The sequence below is a fragment of the Eurosta solidaginis genome, chromosome 1 (assembly GCF_040869045.1).
Source record: "Eurosta solidaginis isolate ZX-2024a chromosome 1, ASM4086904v1, whole genome shotgun sequence".
In the NCBI taxonomy this organism is placed as follows: Eukaryota; Metazoa; Arthropoda; class Insecta; order Diptera; family Tephritidae; genus Eurosta; species Eurosta solidaginis.
In genome coordinates this window covers 215331667-215350834 of record NC_090319.1, presented here as the reverse complement: position 1 = coordinate 215350834, position 19168 = coordinate 215331667, and the positions used below count along the sequence as shown (strand labels likewise).

General features: G+C 40.4%; 1 protein-coding gene and 1 pseudogene across 11 annotated transcripts in view; both read left to right on the top strand.

Moving 5' to 3' along the window:
* The window catches only part of nvd (neverland), a 2324292-nt gene that overhangs the window by 1074124 nt on the left and 1231000 nt on the right, over window positions 1-19168 (top strand). The window lies entirely within an intron of this gene.
* On the top strand, window positions 13821-15318 carry LOC137247044 (UDP-glycosyltransferase UGT4-like; annotated as a pseudogene).

Genomic DNA, 19168 nt, shown 5'->3' with positions numbered 1-19168 from the left:
AAGGGCTCTTTATATCTACTATCTAGCTTAACTAGGTATAAAGGATCCTATTATCTAAAATTATGGCCTTTCTAAGAGGCGAGGTTATCCTAGATGAATCAGGTCTAACTTATATTTATATTTCTAAAAAAAAAGTTTTCTTTACTTTCTCTCCACAGGACCCTATATATATGCTATCGAATAAATATAGGAAATTTAGTTTTTCCTTTGACTATCTCTATTAAGCAAAGCGTTTGCATTGGAAATTAAATTAATAAAATTAAAACGTATAGAATAAGATGATGGTTACAGTCATCGTGGGGTGAAAATTGACATTGTTTAAAAAAAACGGGATCTCTGAGTGTATGATATACAGTAGATTGGGTAGATTCAGTTGCTGCTAGAGCAAGAAGTAATTATATAGTGATAAGTAGTTGAACCAAAAGGGTACAATGGATGCAAAAATTTTTCATACCTTTTTTTTTTGTTTTTTTTTTTATACCATTTTTCATATTTTCCAGCAATATTTTTTATGATCTTATCTGTCATGCGATTTTCTGGGTGGCCTTCCCGGATTGGATCGTCATGATATTTATGAAGAATTTTTTTTTATTTTTGTCGCCATTTGTCACATGCATAACTTCTGGGGTTGACACAATTATTAGACCTTTGAAAACTTGGGTACCTATTAATGCAAATATTAGATCTTTGAGAACTCGGGTACCTATTTTATATTTTTCAAATTTGCCTACTCGAGTATTCCATTCATTAACAATCAATTTGTCCCTAAGGGCAACTGTGATTTTATTTTACAAGTTCTAGATTGCCGGCATTTTTCAGCCTGGTTAAGTATTGTCCTAAGTCAATCTTTTCCTAAACAATCTGGTTGCTTGTGTTTATTATGCTACTAATTTTCTATCCTTTTGGATGAACACGAGCGCGACACGTCTAATTGCAAATTTATTAAGCGCTTTATATAATATATGGTTCTCTTTGTGACTTTTTCTTCATTTTACTGTTATTACTGGTGTAAACAATTTTTTTCTCTTGTGGTATCTTTTGGTGTGTTGCATGCTTCCACTGACATTCAGCTATGTACTCTTTGAAGCATTAATTGTGATATAAATATCAAATTCGTTATTTTTATAATGGGTATATGATTAAGTACATGCATTTTTATCTAAATTACCACTATTTGTGAATATCGATATTGGCATTGCTTCATCATTATCTTTGGTTTGTGTAAAGATATCATGAGCATCCAGAAGAAAATTATGCAAATTCTTGCTTTGCTATCGGACTTAGACAGTGCTGGTAAAGCTGTCTGTTAAATGAAGCTTTTTGTGGTTTGCTGCTCTTCCTCAAAATCGGATTGAGTTGCAAATAATGCAGTACTAAAGATAGTTTTAGATGCGGTTTTGAACGCTTTTCAATAGGTGGCTCATATTTGATTATTCTGATTTTCAGTTTTTTCATTCCCTTGGGTTTAGACTTTGTCTAGACCATCTGCTCGGCTCATGTATTTTTTCTTTAAAAATTTATTATGAGTCGAGTAAAATTTTAGGAATAAGTTGAGGCAAGCGCAGACTGTTAAAATTATCAGCAAAATTTTGATGAAGTATAATGCTTCACTATGGTCAATGACCTGAATGGAATTAATTACGTTTGCATTAGGATCTTCCAATTTTGATTCTTTACCTCCCATTTTGAAATAATAATTCTAAAAATTTTGCTATTCCCTTTTTCTAATTTGTTTTCTATGCCATTTTGGGCTTAAACAAAATTTTCTATTTTGGAAAAACTTAAGGAAACATTTCAAAAAAATTTTTTTTTCTCATTGAGGGAGTTTTATGAAATAAAAAATCTAACTTTTTTCTACTTCTATTAATCTACTACTTTTGCTTTTTCTAATTTATTTACTTCTTCCCAAATTGTTTTACAACAACGCACGAATACTGCGTCAAATTCTTTTTGATTATTGATTTCGTTCATTGAAAAAGTTAGTATGAGAAGAAAAAAAATTCTTAATTTTATTAGCAAAAATATACTTTTTGCTCGTAAACTGGCAGCCGTTAGGTTGCCAAATGCTTTTAAAATAAACTACCTAGATAATTACATACATAATCTGCTATCTCCGTTTGTCTTCTTGATGTGTATCTGCAGCCTAAGGTCTATTCCATGTCTTCTTGATGTGTGTCTGCAGCCCAAGGTCTATTCCACTTCTCTACGCTTACGCTTCAATTCCATGTGTTCATAATAATCTGCTATCTTCTTGATGTGTGTCTCCAGGCCAAGGTCTATTCCACTTCTCTATGCCTTACGCTTCAATTCCATTTGTTCATAGTAATCTGCTATCTTCTTGATGTGTGTCTCTTTATCGGCAATTCCTCGAAAAAAAATTTTTTTTTGTTATATCGCCGTAATTTTGTTATTTTGTCCTGTTTCAACTATTGCAGGATTTTTTAGAGGAAGTCTGCCTATATTTCAAGCAGCAGACGAGGGTAGCTGCCAACTCTGTGTTGGAAAAGCACACAAATGAAAACGGAGTAGAAGTGTGGAAAAGGGTACGGAGCAGAGGAAGTAAGAGAGCTCTCTCGCAGTACCGTGTAGCACTAAGAATTGTCCAACGCCTGGGAGCAGTGGTTGACCCAACAGAAGTGGAGATCGAGAGTTTGGAATGGGCTCATGAGGCGGTAGAAGTAGGTCGAAGGCATTTCAAAAGGTTTTTATGAGAAACCCTCTGTTCTGCAATTGGTGCGAGGAGGAAGAAGCGTCGAATGGCATAATGAAGGGGCAACGTCGAAAAAGGCGAAAGGCGGCGAAAGGCGACAAGCCTGCTTTCAAGAGGCAGAAAGGATCAAGTTCCAGAGCCGCGAGACAGGGCAGTCACATAGACAAGATAAGTAGACCCAAAGCCGTAAGACAGATGGGTCCAAATAGCGGGGTGGCAACTACCTCGAAAGCTGCGAGTTAGAGGGAAGTTCCAACTACGGAAGTAGGAAATAAGCCAAAGAAGAAGTATGGTATGAAGCACTGCTACAACAACAATAAAAACATTAGCCAAAGGGAGATAACGCTAAGACTACGGCTTTCTCGGAGGTGCCAAAAGGAGATAACACTAAGACTCCGGCTTTTCCCGAGAAGTTGAGTGATGAGGCAAAGTAGTCACTGACTGTGGCGCTGGTTGATCGTAGCAGTCCTTTCGGACAGATGACTACTGAGAGGTGGAGATATGTAGAAAGGTAGTTTATTAGCTTAATGCTTAAGATGATGCGGGAACAACCAAGTAAGCCTCTTCCAACCTTTGATTCGGGGGGATGGTATAATGGTGTGAAGATGATAGCGTGCGACAACATCGCGAGCTTGTTGTGGCTGGGGGTAGTGGTTCCAAACCTCCAAACGCAAGGCAAGAATGCGCGGTTTGAGGTTGTGAATAAAGCAAAAATCCCCACGGTACCAAAAGTTAAGGTATTTATACCATGCGTGATGAAGTCGGAGGATACACTGCGACTTCTGCAGAATCAGAATCCGAACATACCGACGCAGTATTGGAAGGTACTTACTGTACCTTGGCCTACGGAGGAAGTTCAGTTCTACATCTTCCAAATAAACAAGCAGGCGGAGGATATATTGTACACACAGCTTGGCAAAATGTCCTTTTGTACAGGCAAAATTTACATGCGACTCAGGAAAAGAAGTCCCAAGGATAAAAATCGTATCACGCTAGAAGTGGGCAAAGTCGAAAAGGACCTTAAAAGCCTAAGAGAAAAAGGGCAGGTGGAGGTAGCCGCGCTACAGCGAAGGTGTTAGAAGAGGACCAACAGACAAATGGTGCTGCGAGTCGCACACCCGGCACAGCATTTACGAGAGGCTGAAGGGGCCTCGAATACTCTATACCATCGCCCATGCTGCGGAAGTTCTACCGATGGAGTGTAAGAGGCTAGTACAGGACGAAGGCGCAAAGGGCGGTTGGTAATGGGATCGGATGCAAATGCGCACCACAATGCATGGGGGGAGCAGATACGAACGAGAGAGGCGAATTTCTATTTTGTTACATTCTGCAAACGAATTTGCAAATAGCCAACAGGGGAAATGTCCCTACATATATTGGTCCAATATCCAGCAATGTTCTTGAAATTACACTGAGCTCCGAACGGGATATATCAAGGTATGATTGGATGGTTCTTGATAGCCCATCCTTCTCAGACCATGCGTATATCAGCTTCAGCATCCCCCTAAAGAGGATAGAGAAGGGAAGAACCTTTAGAAACCCTTGGTTAACAAACTGGACTAAATTCCAGAAAGAGGTAGAAACAAAACTGGGACATCCCAAAGAGGTTGCCAATGTGGAGGAACCGGAGAAGTCTAATGAATTCCTAACAAGGGCGCTTATGACTGCGTATAACAAAGCTTGCCCTCTAAGAACATTCAGAGGAAAAGCAAAGCCGCCATGGTGGAGCAATGAGCTGAGTCTTCTAAGAAGACAGGTAAAAAAATGTTTAAGCTAGCAAAGACCGCGGAAGCGAAGCGTGTTGGGACAAGTACAGGGATGTACTGAGGATCTACAAGCGTGAAATTTCCAGAGCGAAGAGAATCTCAAGGAAAAGTTTCGGTACGACCCTAGCAAGGGGAAATATAGTCCAGGGCCTAATAAATAAAGAGAACGGGGAATGGCCACGTAATAGTGAGGAATCCCTTGGGGTGCTTTTCGATACACATTTCCCATCGGGAGATGGTTTAGAAGAACCAGCAGACATCACTCACACTTCGAACACGGAGCGGGTAGCGCCGAGCTTGGTGACCAATACCAAGGTCGAATGGGCGGTGAAGACGTTTTCTAAGACTAAATCGCCGACGTGTATCCCAAAGACTATAGACCCATTAGCTTAACATCATTTCTCGCCAAAATTTTGAGAGGCTGATAGATGTGTACATAAAGTCCAACGTGGATGAAAAGCTGCTCTCCACAACACAACATGCGTACACCAAAGGCAAGTCGGTAGACTACGCATTGCATAGGGTTATAATAAGCATAGAGAAAGCCCTGGAATATAAGGAATATTCTCCAAGAGTCTTCTCAGACATTGCCGGGGCTTTCAACAATGTTTCCAAATGGACGATTATGGATGATCTTAATTACCCGGTGACCCTACAGGAGAAACCTTGCACAAAATGTCTAGAAATCATCTTGGACAGTAAGCTGTCATTGAAGCTCAACGTGGAGGTTGAAGATGGCCTCAACGGCACTTTATGCATGTAAAAGGATGTTGCGGTGTGCGCAGGGCTTATCGCCCTCTCTTTCTCATTGGGTTTTTGCAGCGATTGTAAGCCTTATTCTATACTATGGAGTTCTTGTTTGGTGGAAAGCCACGCAAAAAACAACCTACCTAAAACAAGTAAGCAAGGCTAAGTTCGGGTGTAACCGAACATTACATACTCAGATGAGAGCTTTCGAGACAAAATAAGGGAAATCACCATGTAGCAAAATGAACCTAGGGTAAACCTGCAATGTGTTTGTATGACATGGGTATCAAATGGAAGGTATTAAAGAGTATTTTAAAATGGAGTGGGCCATAGTTCTATAGGTGAACCCCATTTCGGGATATCGCCATAAAGGTGGACCAGGGGTGACTTTAGAATGTGTTTGTACGATACGGGTATCAAATGAAAGGTGCTAATGAGTATTTTATAAGGGAGTGGGCCTTAGTTCTATAGGTGAACGCCTTTTCGAGATATCCCCATAAAGGTGGACCAGGGGTGACTCAAGAATGCATTTGTACGATATGGGTATCAAATGAAAGGTGTTAATGATTATTTAAAAGGGAGTGGGAGTCCACCTATAGAAGGACGCCTTTTCGAGATATCGCCATAAAGGTGGACCAGGGGTGAATCTATAATGTGTTTGTACGATATGGGTATCAAATTAAAGGTATTAATAAGGGTTTTAAAAGGGAGTGTTGTAGTTGTATATGTGAAGGCAATTTCGAGATATCGACCAAAATGTGGACCAGGGTGACCAAGAACCTCACATGTCGGGTAACGCAAATTTATTTATATATTATATTCCTGCCAAGATTCCAAGGGCTGGATTTCGCCCTGCAAAACTTTTTCATTTTCTTCTATTTAATATGGTAGGTGTCACACCCATTTTACAAAGTTTTTTCTAAAGTTATATTTTTCGTCAATAAACCAATCCAATTACCATGTTTCATCCCTTTTTTCATATTTGGTATAGAATTATGGCATTTTTTTCATTTTTCGTAATTTTCGATATCGAAAAAATGGGCGTTGTCTTAGTCGGATTTCGGCCATTTTTTATACCAAGATTAAGTGAGCTCAGATAAGTACGTGAACTAAGTTTAGTAAAGATATATCGATTTATGCTCAAGTTATCGTGTTAACGGCCGAGCGGAAGGACAGACGGTCTACTGTGTATAAAAACTGGGCGCGGCTTCAACCGATTTCGCCCATTTTCACAGAAAACAGTTATCGGCATAGAATTTATGCCCTACCAAATTTCACAAGGATTGGTAAATTTTTGTTTGTCTTAAACGGCATTAAAAGTATTCTAGACAAATTAAATGGAAAAAAAGGAGCCACGCCCATTTTGAAATTTTCTTTTATTCTTCTATTTTGTTGCACCATACATTACTGGAGCTGAATTTTGACATAATTTACTTATATACTGTAAAGATGTTCATTTTTTTGTTAAAATTTGATTAAAAAAAAAAATTTTTTTTAAGTGAGCGTGTTTGACAACCGAATTTGCTAATTTTTATTTAGCACAACATGTAGTAATAGGAGTAACGTTTATGTCAAATTTTATCATGATATCTTCAACGACTGCCAAATTACAACTTGCAAAACTTTTAAATAACCTTCTTTTAAAAGTGGTCGGTGCCGCCCCCACTGTGCAAAATTTTACTAATTTTCTATTCTGCGTCATAAGTTTAGGTGGGTTGAACTAATTTCACCGCTTTATCCGTCTTTGATAATGAATTATCGCACTTTTTCCGTTTTTCGAAATTTTCGATATCGAAAAAGAGGGCGTGGTTTTAGTCCGATCTCGTTCATTTTAAATAGCGATCTGAGATGAGTGTCCAGGAAGCTACGTACCAAATTTCATCAAGATACCTCAAAATTTATTCAAGTTATCGTTAGCGGACAGACGGACGGACATGGCTCAATCAATTTTTTTTTTTTGATACTGATAATTTTGATATATGGAAGTCTATATATACCGTCCGTTATCCAATCAAAGCACGCTGAGTATAAAAATTAGAGGGCGTATGCAGATTATCAACGCTCAGCATTACGGGAGCCCTGAAAACAACCCCTGGCTGCACTGTATGCCATTCTGCACATTCCGCCTGTAGACCTAGTAGCAAAGAACATAGCGTTAGCAACTGCAACCAGGAACGCTGCCTCGGGCAGCTTGAGCGCCGACCATACGGCCATATTAGTATAGCGTCATCAATCACAATGCGAACACACTACCTGATTCCCTATCTGCGTTTCGAGTGAGATCTTAAGGCCACAATAGCGGACGAGGTGATACATGTGTACACAGCTGGTTCCAAAGTAGTTGAAGGGATAGGGTCTGCGGTATACTTTGCTGATCCGGAAATAAACATATCCTATAAGCTGCCGGATTACTGTAGCGTTTTCCGAATGGAAATATTAGCCGTAACCAAAGCAGTAGAAACTCTGGAAGAGAATAGCTTAAGATGCAACCGTGATAACTTTTATATTGACAGTCAAGCAGCAATTAAGGCAATAATCTCGTAGCACAGCATCCAAATGCGTGTTAGAGTGTAATCAGTCTCTGGAGAGAATCGGGATAGAGAGAAGCATACATCTATATTCAGGGCATATGGGAATAGGTGGGAATGAAAAAGTAAATGAACTAGCTAAAAAGGGCGCATCCCTTGAAGCTTACTCCGTAGACATCCCAATTAGACTAGGCGAGATTAAGCGGAGGCGAGAGGTGCACATGGTCGACCAAGCGGGAAAAGCGTGTGTTCAAACGCGGGGCCTTAAAGTGTCAAAAATTATGCGTAGGTCTTACAACCTTGGACTAACAAAGTTGCTTCTATCATTAAAAAGAGAGGACTGTAGACTCATGACGGGTATTCTGACTGGACACTGCCTTCTAGCGTCACATGCCTTTAAATTAGGCTTGGCCAGTGATAGCAGATGTAGGAAGTGCGGGTTGGAGGAGGAAACGATCGAGCACGTTCTATGCTCGCGCCCTGCACTTGCCAGGCTAAGACTCCAGCTATTAGGAGTGATACAGCTGTCAGATCTAGAAGCAGCAAGTGGCTTAAGTCCTAGGAAGCTCCTAGTATTTGCCAAGATGATGGAGCTATTTTATAACATAGGTCCTAGGTCCTGGTTTTTGATAGGGTTTTTAAGTTTGGTCTTTTAAACAAACTTCTGGTAACACTACGGACTCTGTTGCGGGGGGAATGTGGCACCCGTGTCGTGGGGCGCGATCGCACGCAAATAAAAGAAATAAAAGAGAAGAATTAGTAACGAGTAATAACAAACTTATTTTCACTTTATAAACAATATAAATTCTGTATTTATTATGAAATAGAAGAATTACTTCACAAACCAATTCTCAATTCAATGTTCCGAAATGTTTAATTACAAATTCGTGCACGGAATAAATTATAACTCAACCAGAAAGAGATACTGGTAAAAGAAATTAGAAAGAATTAGTTAAATGCACACTTCGCTATACACTCTGACAATTCGAATTTATCAAATTAATTATTTGCAATCTTAATGCAAGTGCAAATGGTTAAAATATAAGAAATTTACACTTGGCAATTCAAAGTACAAAAATTACACTTGAGTAATCGGCAAACTTAATTATAAGTCGAAAAATGGGGAAGATATTAAGAAACTCACCTGTGAGATAGCTGCTGGCGCTCGAACGTTCAAAAATAGAAGAAGGAGCCAAGATCGCGAACAAGTCTGCGGCACCTGCCGATAGCCAACTTTCGTTGAGTTTTTCCCCTTCAAAGTTAGCTCTCGGCTGGTGTTAGCCATTACCGGTATTAATAATAAATTAACTAATGCGCGCGTTAGAGTGGTCCGAAATATTTAGGCTGGTGGCCTAAACATGCCGGCCCCCTTGCGGCGAGCAACCTGAAACACAGTGAGTGCGCCAGCAACCTTCATAAGGCAGGATAAACTAAATAAATTAAAAATATGATATGTAGGTATCGTCACGTTTACAATTAACAATAACAATGTTCCATGCACTCTCCATGCTATATACAGACCTCCGCAAATCAATGTTCGCACCTTCGTTGAAGAGCTTGACAACATATTGAAAAGAAAAAGCAAAGGAGAATGCACAATAGTAATAGGTGATGTCAACATCTCTAGTCAATATCTCTAGCTGATGACAGTAGCGCAAATCTCTACCTTGATTTGCACTCATCTTACGGTATGCAAAAGGTAATAAATGAGTATACTCGGGTCGATATAAAAAGAGACACTCATACGTGCATCGATCACATTTTCGTTAAGAGTAGGGACATTGAATTCATTTCAGGGGTAATACAAACGAATATAACAGATCATTACTCTCTTATATGTGGTATGTCTTTCAATGAGCGAAATGAGCCCCCGAAAGAAAAACCACAAGCTATTAATGTTATTGATAACAAAAAATTTTATGAAGAGATAATGAAGATGGACTGGGATAATACTTTTGGGTCAAATAGCGCAAACGAGATGTGTGATAAGATACACTGCAATTTTAGACGTACCTATGAGAACTCTTATGTTAGCAAAAAGATCACGGCACCGAGAAAGGCGAATGTTTGGATGACAAATGACCTAAAAACTTTGTGTAAAAGCAGGGATAATTTATATAGAAAGTGGAAAGCAAAGCCATGGGATAAAAAAGTAGAAGTAGACTACAAAAAATTTAGAAACTACGTCAATAAAGAAATACAAAGAACTCGGAATAGTTACTATCAAAATAAATTTTTGAGTACAAACACGATAAAAGAAAAACCTGGCAACTCGTTAATGAGATTGTTGGCCGAAAGAGGGTAAGTCCAGATGAGCACGTTTTAAAGAACTTCAAAAATATTAGCACAAAAACTATCTGTGATAATTTTGCAACAACATTTTCTGAGGGCGTAAAAAGGGTAATCCATCACTGTGATATCAGGTCTTTGAACGCGCCACAATGTCCGATACCCAACTCCATATTTATAAAAGAAATTACTGATACCGAGATATTGGCAATTATAAAAACACTAGATGAAAGGAAGGGCCCAGGATATGACGGTATTCGACCAAAAGATATAAAAAAAATTATCACATATTCTAGTCCCGATAATAGCGAAACTAATTAACCTTAGCATAACTCAATGCGAAGTACCCGTAGGTCTAAAGATATCTGTGGTAAAACCTATATATAAAGCCGGAGTGAAATCTGATATATGTAACTACCGACCAATAGCTATATTACCGGTTATTGAGAAAATAATGGAAGAAGTTATTGTCAATAGGTTGATAGAGTTTATAGAAAAATATAAAGTTATCGACTCCAGACAGTACGGTTTCCAAAAAAACAAGAACATAAACCAGCTGCTGGGTAAATTCTCGTCCAAAATCAATGAAAACTTGGGAAAAAATCATCACGTACTTGACCTATTTATAGATTTCAGCAAAGCATTTGACACCTTATCACATGAAAAATTGCTCGATGGTTTTCCAGCTACCTAGAATCGCGAAGTTACAGAGTAAAAATACAAAATGAATACAGTAACCAAATAAGTTTGCCGTGCGGAGTCCCGCAGGGTTCAAAACTAGGGCCGATTCTGTATATAATATACGCAAATAGCATGCTTAGAGCACTCAACAACTGCGAAGCCTTTGCATACGCAGATGCCACAGCTACAGTAGTGTCGCACAGGGATCTCTGTACTGCAATAAGCATCCTGCAGAGAAAGTTGGATGTAGTAACCAAATGGGCACACGATAGTGGTTTGGCAATAAACGTAACGAAAACCAAACTAATGCACATAAGCCCCCGCATATTTCCCAATCAACAATTCGGCTAATATTCCATAACCATGATTGCTTACATAAAAATCAGACATCCTGTAACTGCAACGAGAATATAGAAACCGTTCCATCATACAAATACCTCGGTGTTATTCTCGATGAAAATTTTAAGTGGAATGCACCCATTTCCCATCTCCAAAGAAAACTAAGGTCGACGTCGTACGTCTTAAGCCATCTAAGTTTCTGTACGAGTTACGACGTGTTACTCCACATATTTAGCCCTGTCGGAGTCTTACTTAAGACACGGCATCACCGCGTGGGGATCGTCAACATATTGTAGGATACTTCAACAAAGTCAATATTATAATTTGAAAATACTTGCCAAGAAGAAAAATATATATACCCCAAATCTTGAATTAAATACAGCCTTAAAATTACTAGACGTAAAGTCCATTTTTAAATTGCGTTCTTCTGCCAACATTCCCCTGTGCAGCGGGCATAGTCGTATGCCGTGATTCTTATGGCACAACCGGCAGGAGACGGTGAAGGAGCCAACGCGTTGCTCCGTCTTGTTGCGTTTGACCGAGAACCCCGTCATTCTGGAAGGGGCATTTTTTATTACTTGTTTTGACTCCAGGGGGTGTTGGGTGGCATATGAGCAGATACTAGGAGCTTATTGGCTGAGATTGTGGTTGGCGTACTCGGGATAAGGGATTCAAGTGGAGTGCATAATCTTATTAGGTTATTCTGCAGAGATTTTATATGCTTGTTGCGGTTGAAACCACTATTAGACCTTTATAAAAACCTTTATTTAGATAGTACGCCTAAATGTATATTCTATTTTGTTGAATATTTTCAACAGGGTGAAAATTTTTATATTGAAAACAATCTAAAACAGTGAAAATAAGGTTACCGAATATAAACTAAGGCAATTGTAGTTTTTCCCATTTGTTTCCTTTCCTGATGCAGGCAATCAGCGTTTATATGCGCAATCATTTGTGTAAAATATGGTATCACGGGTTACCTGTGTATTTTCAATGCTCTTTGTGACTCAGAGCTGGTTAATAAGATCGTCGTTTAAGCGACGTCGTTAAAACGAAGTGTGCTACAGGCGTAAAAGTGTTCCTCATTCGCCTACCTGGAACATTTTTTGTGTTGATTTTTGCAATTTTGGGGTGAGAAGCACACATTGTGGTATGTTTGTTGATTTCAGCACAACCCTGGCGGGAATAGACTACCTTACCGAGTGCGGTAATTAGTGGAACGATCAGCTGTTAGCTCAACCACAGAGTTGAGTGAGATAGCTGTGCAGTGCTGCCCGTTGGGCAGCATAATGATACATAATGGTCATGTAATGAAAGTATTTAGGGAAAACTTGCGTCTGAGTTCTGACGCGACATAAATTTGATAGTCGCTTCTAAAAATTTTTATTTCTCCCTTGTTTGTAGTATCTAAAGCATATATGACACTACTTTATTCTTGCTTGGGTTCCAGGCTAAAAGGACTGATGAAACTTTATCGGAACTTCAAAACACAAAACCAATTTCCATCATGTAAGCGAGACCACTGTTTCCCCAAAATTAGTGAGTTTGACATGTTTTCTTTGTGTTTTACATTTTATTTTTGCATTAACATTTTTAACAATAAAATCAATGCAAATAACACGCGAAAATTATTTCGGTCTCGAGTGGTTCACTTTTTTCATAAGAAGGTTGATGCTGATTGTGCACCAAGTTTCAAACTACAAACTTTTGTCAAAAAAGAATAAAGAAAAAAAAACGGCCGTATGTCAAAACAAAACTATCGAAATACAACCTGGCTCGTTTTTTTTCAGTGAACCAGGCTGTAACTTCGGGGTTTTCGTAAGTTTTTTTTTTTGTTCGGGTACTAACACTCGAGTTTGTTGGATCCCACGAATCCGACTTGTGATCCCATGGGATCGCGCGCAATGTGTATACGGCGTAAGAACCGAAAAGAGCAAATGTCATCGAGTGGCAACCTTGTTTCGTTCATTCACAATGTCATTCATTCATGGAAATGAGTATAGAGACATTTTGAATGAATTTTCATTATGAAGAAAAACGTGTGATGGGTAAGTATAAGTATGCCAGTATCGTTCCCTTTTTATAATTTTATAAATATTCAAATTTCTTCTTCTGTTGTTTCGTTTCAGCTTTCTAGAACCACTTGGCCTCCGGTAATGACCTTCTCCAGGGTATGGTGTAATCAAATACCGCGTTTCCCATGCTACGGGCGGAATGGGGTTGATGCACGCATTTTCACAATACTCATTGCCGTTCATATCATATTTAGAAATATTTTTGCATAAATGACAAATAACGTGCAAAGGCAGACATTTTGTAAGAAGCGGAGGCAGCGTAGGCCTAGGGTGCAAAAGGAAAAGAAAACTACCACAAAAATTTAAGCAGCACGAATTTGGATTTGTAAAGAATAACGAGATTACATATTCCATTTACAAGTCAGCAACAACAACTCAATCTGAAAACGAGAGTATTTTTTGGTTTAAAGCATAATATAGTAGACAGGACTGGAAGTACCAAACCGGAATAGCAACACCTACACTGCAAAGCAAAGCTACAGCAGGGGTTATATATATGTATGTCTGACCTCACTAAACTGGATATATCAATAAATTGAGTATAAAATATCAAAATCAATCGCCTTGTTGCACCACCATACGCACACGCAGTACACACAATAGCGAGGGTATTAAGGTCAAACATTTACAGCGGTCGGATTCATTGCAGCACGTTGTACCACAACAAGTTAAAATAATTTATATAATGGCAAAATTTATAAATGTAGTTCCATTTTTATACAGACTAAATGCTTGCCGCATTTGGTATGTGGCGTAAATGTGCTGGCGGTGCTACCCAGCGTTTGGAAGTCGCAGTACTTGTTTGGGCGGAGGCTATTGCAGCAATTATTAGAAACAAATGCCAACAATTCAGTTACGATAATAAGTCCACATGCGCACGAGTATCCAGTTCAGCAAAAAATACGTGAGATAAACATTGAGGGTTTGTGCGAGAATTGGCAAGAGATGGGTTTGCCATTGGACGTGGAGCAGGCGTGACAACATTCAATAATAGAACGCGTCTAATGTATGCTGGCGCAACAAATGTTGACCTACTGCTGGGTGATTCAAGGATGCGCAAGCTTTCGTGTAGTGGGGAAAAATTTGATTTATTTATGGTTGATCTTTTTCTCAGCGATTCGCTGTTGGGCTTAGCGAAGTTAATGCAAATACATGGTTAGATCAAATGTTAGGCAATCCGCAAAATTCAGATTTAGATCCTAGCATTTTCTTGCCCTATTCAGAACGCATGAATTTATGGCAGCACTGTGTTAATACGCTAATGTGTCTGTTTGAAAAATTGACCTACAACTTTTTCTACATGATTTCACAAGAAATTGTTTACACAAAACATTTTCAAGCGCTATGCAAACCTGCCAATACTACAATACCACATCATCTGGTCTAACTAAAAATCTTAGTCTTGTTTTAATTAATTCCCATCCTATAATACAATATCCGCGCGCTTATTTGCCAAACGTGTTAGAGATTGCTGGTGTGCATTTGCATGAACCAAACAAGCAAATGGACTGCCAGGGCATCTTGCTTACTTTATAGAAGGGGCACCGAGCGGTATGGTTTACATCAGTCTCGGCGCAGATTCTCGTACCGCTGATTTAGCACGAGAAAAACTTGATACCTTATTGGATGTTATAACGGATGTGACGGATTATAATTTTCTAATAAAATGGGAGGAATTAGTTTAATACCACACTACCTGAAAATGTAATGCTGGTTGAGTGGTGGCCCCAAGAAGCCATTCTAGCTCATCCTAATGTTAAAGTATTCATAGGCACATGTGGTCTACTGAGCATAATGGAAGCGATAAATTGCCTTACGCCTATACTTGGCATACAAATTCATCCTGAACAAGAAGTGAATGCTAGACGTTAACAGCGTCAAGGCATTGGCTTAGTAAACTCTCTTGATATTTTCACATACGACGAACTCTTACTGAACATAGAGCAATTAGCTACAAATGAAAGCTATGCCAAGCAAATTTTAGAAATGCTCCGTTTACTGAACTCTAACTATGGCACACCAATTCGAGAAGCATACACTATATTGATCTCATATTGAATAGTGTTGGTCGTGGTGATTTTCTTAAGTCTCACGCTAACGAATTTAATTTTATACGTAATATTTTATGTTCGAAAGGAGGTTGTCGATTCGCCACTGACATACTCATCGTGAAAACAGGCTGATTGGCATGCAACTTGGATATGCGATATCCATTGACTGCCCGTTTCCACCGAGTTAGTCACACATGGATGAGATACGCGGATGTGAATACTTTAAGCACGATGTGATGGACTCTTGTCCAAATGGTGATAAAGATCTTCACCGTTTAAGCAGGTCGTTACAATTATATTTAGGTATCCTTAGCGTAGCGGAATCCTGTTTTAGACCACCGAAGTATAAAATCTTGATGCTGAAGCCCTTATCGCGGCGCATAGGAAACGAAATGCATTTTCATACACCCAGGTGATGAAATGTGTAATTTTTTCTCTCATTCTCCGGTAATTTGGCTCCAGAACTTGGTGGCTGTTCATGGCCGAAACGTTGATTGGCGAACAATTGCTCCTGCTGGCCCACCAGCCAATGTCATACAACAATTCGCTTCCACCACCAACGTGGCTACCAGGCTGGTTGCCTTTCATAAGAAGGTATCAATAACTTGAAAGGCGTAGTATATGTATGTAGTTGTAGTACAAAGAACAGTAGTTGTAGTACAAAGAACACAGTAGTTGTAATACAAAGAACACAGTACCTGATAGGGTGAGTCGCGAATATGTGGGACCTTAATGTTAATAAAACGATACCCATGGGGGGCGTCGAGGTTGAACAAAAGAACTAGTCAAAATATGAAAACCTTTGATGATCAGAAAACTGAAAGGCATTTCGATCACTTTTTAGAATTTCTTTTGACGTTCTTTGATGAGTAAATATGTATATTTCATAATAGTAACCTATACTCATCATGGATGATCAAACTGAATAGTCTTTCCGTCACCTTTTGGAATCATAGACGACTCAAATGTGTTTATTTTAGGTGATTTCTGTCTATGTTCGTTGACGGAATGATGAATGTTATACTCGTTAATTTTTTTCGCGAGAATCTTATTTTTCTCATAGATAAACATTTTTTTTTTTTTTCAAGTTCAGAAAATATATGGGCTTATGTAAATTCTTATTATGATGATATTCTCAAGACAATGAAAGGTTCACACAAAGGCATTTCGGAATATGAATCATAAATGATTATTCAAGAATAATCACTCCCTTCAGTATTCTGTGCTTTGTGTGACTGAGTCAAATGACTTTGCCATCGAGTCCTACTTGTCGTCTGACCTTTGGCGTATGGGTGCGGGATGCAGGATATCCGCTTATACGGGATACCTGCGCTTGGGAGCAGTCGTATCCAAGTTTTCTGAATAACAAACTAACTTCCAAATTCGTTTGGTTGAAGAAAGAAAAATCCGTTGACGCACAAGCGGTGTAGCCGTAATGTGCCAAATAGTCGACACGATTTTTCTTCGGGGATTATGATTTTTTATAATAATGAAGACAATTTCCATTCGTTTTGTAGGGTTGATATCTTGGGGAGGGGTTGTATTTGTATTCTGTGGCCGATAGTGGATCTGTGTTAGGATTGTGTTGGCCTCGTTTGGGTTGAACGAGAGCTGGGTTAAGGGATTCCTTGGCCTCGTTCTGGGGAGCGAGAGCTGGGTTAGGGGATTGGTTGGCCTCGTTCTGGGTGAACAAGAGCTGGGTTAGGGGATTTATGAATCTCCCTCCCCTCACTGGAGGGTGGTAGCAGGACCAATTTCGTGATTGGTCTGGTGGTTTGTCCCCTTGCCGGATCCAGTTCGACGACTCGAACTCGGTAATCGGGGCCATAATGAAGGGTGGCTATCCGACCTAGTCTCCATTCGTTGGGGGCAGATTATCCTCCTAAATGACGACTAGGTCTCCCTGCTTGAGGTTTGATTGTGGATGTTTCCACTTAACACGCTTCTGCAATTCGGTGAGATACTCCGTTTTCCACCGTTTGCAGAAGGTTTGACGCAGCGCCTTAAGTTTTTCCCATCGATTGACGAGTGAAGCGCGATTCTCGCTAACGTCAATTTCGGGTGGCGCTAGTAGATGGCCCCCGACTAGGAAGTGTCCGGGGGTAAGTGGCTCCAGGTTGGACGGGTCATTTGACGATGGGCTTAGGGGTCGGGAGTTGAGACAGAATTCAATCCTACACAGGAGGGTGCTAAACTCCTCGAGAGTAAATTTGTGATCCGATGTGATCTTTTTGAAATGGGTTTTGAAACTCTTGACTCCCGCTTCCCACAGCCCGCCCATATGAGGAGCAGCTATCAAATGCCATGTGAGGGTTTGGTGGGAATATTTAGAGAGGGTTTTGTCGCGCGTATCAACGAAGAATGCCTTGAACTCTGAGCGGAGAGCCCTCGACGCACCGACAAAGTTCGTCCCGTTGTCGGAATAGAGATTTTTCGGACATCCACGTCTTGCGACAAACCGACTAAACGCTGCTAGAAACGCGGCGGTGCTGAGGTCGCTAGTCGCATCTAAGTGGTTCGCCTTAGTCGCAAAGCAGACAAATAGGCAGACGTAACCCTTAGACATGCGGCATCCTGGTCCGCTGTAGGACTTGATGCCAAACGGTCCAGCGAGATCCACCGCGGTGTTGGTAAATGTCCGAGAAAAGGTAGTGGGTTCCGCAGGGAGAATTCCCACGAGTTGCATCGGGGAACGCTTGCGGAATAACGTACAGGCCTTGCAGTTGTGAATGATGGATCGGATCATGTTTTTGACCCGAGGTATCCAATACTGCGTGCGTAGGAGCCGCAGCATGAGTTGGTTTCCGCCATGTATGGAAATGGTGTGGACAAACTGGACTAGGAGACGGGTGAGTCGGCAGGCTTAAGGGAGGATTATCGGGTGACGCTCGTCGACGGGAACGTCCCTGGATGCATGGAGACGACCCCGCACCCGAAGGACATTATCTTCGTCGATAAAGGGGTCTAAAGAGAGGATCTCGCTTTTGGCCTCGATAGGTTTCCTAGTTCTCAGAGAGCTTATTTCTTCGGCATAGTGCTTTGTTTGGGATATCCTTATGAGGCGGCCAGTCGTAGCATTGATTTCGTCTGGCGAAATCTGGTGCGACTCTGCTTTATAGGACGCTTTAGTTTTTGGATGAGTTCAATTCGAGGATCTTAGAATGTAGGAGATTACCCGCAACGCCCTTGAGAGATCGGAAAACCGATCCAGACTATCCTCGTTAATGTTGATGTTTGTTGCTGCGTGCACTTGTACTCGTTTTTCTTCGCCTTGAGATGGGCATTTCGCTTTACCTTTTCGCAGCCAAGAAGGTCCCTGCCACCACAAAGAGTTGTCGACTAGGTCCGTGGCTAGAAGTCCTCTGCTGGCTAAGTCCGCTGGATTTGATGCGGACTCGACATGATGCCAAGCTTTACGTAGATCCTATCGTTGATCTTAGCTCGCACGTAAATCGTAGCCGCCTAGGCTTTTTCGGACGCATCACAGAAGCCGTGAATTTCTATATCGTTGGTTGGTGTGAAGTGCACTCACCGAGGTATACGAATCCGGTTAATGGCGGGGTACTCCTCCATAAAATTATGCCATCGGTCTAGGGTTCCTGCCGACACTGATTCGTCCCAGTCAGTCCCTTCTAGCCAAATGTTTCGCGTAATGATTTTGGCAACAATGACGACTGGGGCGAGCCAACCTAGAGGATCGAAAAGTTTAGCGAATGCGGAAAGGATTGCCCTTTTCGTTAACATACTTATCCCGATTTTCAATTGGTTTTGCGGCGAAGTTAAAATAATCCGCATGCGCGTTCCATCGAATGCCTAGGGTCTTGACTGTACTCGCGTCCTCGAATTCCAAGAAGTCTTCGTTGAGCAGATGAGGTTTGGGTATTCCTTTCAGTATTCTTGAGCAATTTCACGTCCATTTGCGAAGGGAAAAACCTGAGGACTGTAAATCATCTGTGATTTCATGGCAAGCTTTGAGTGTGGA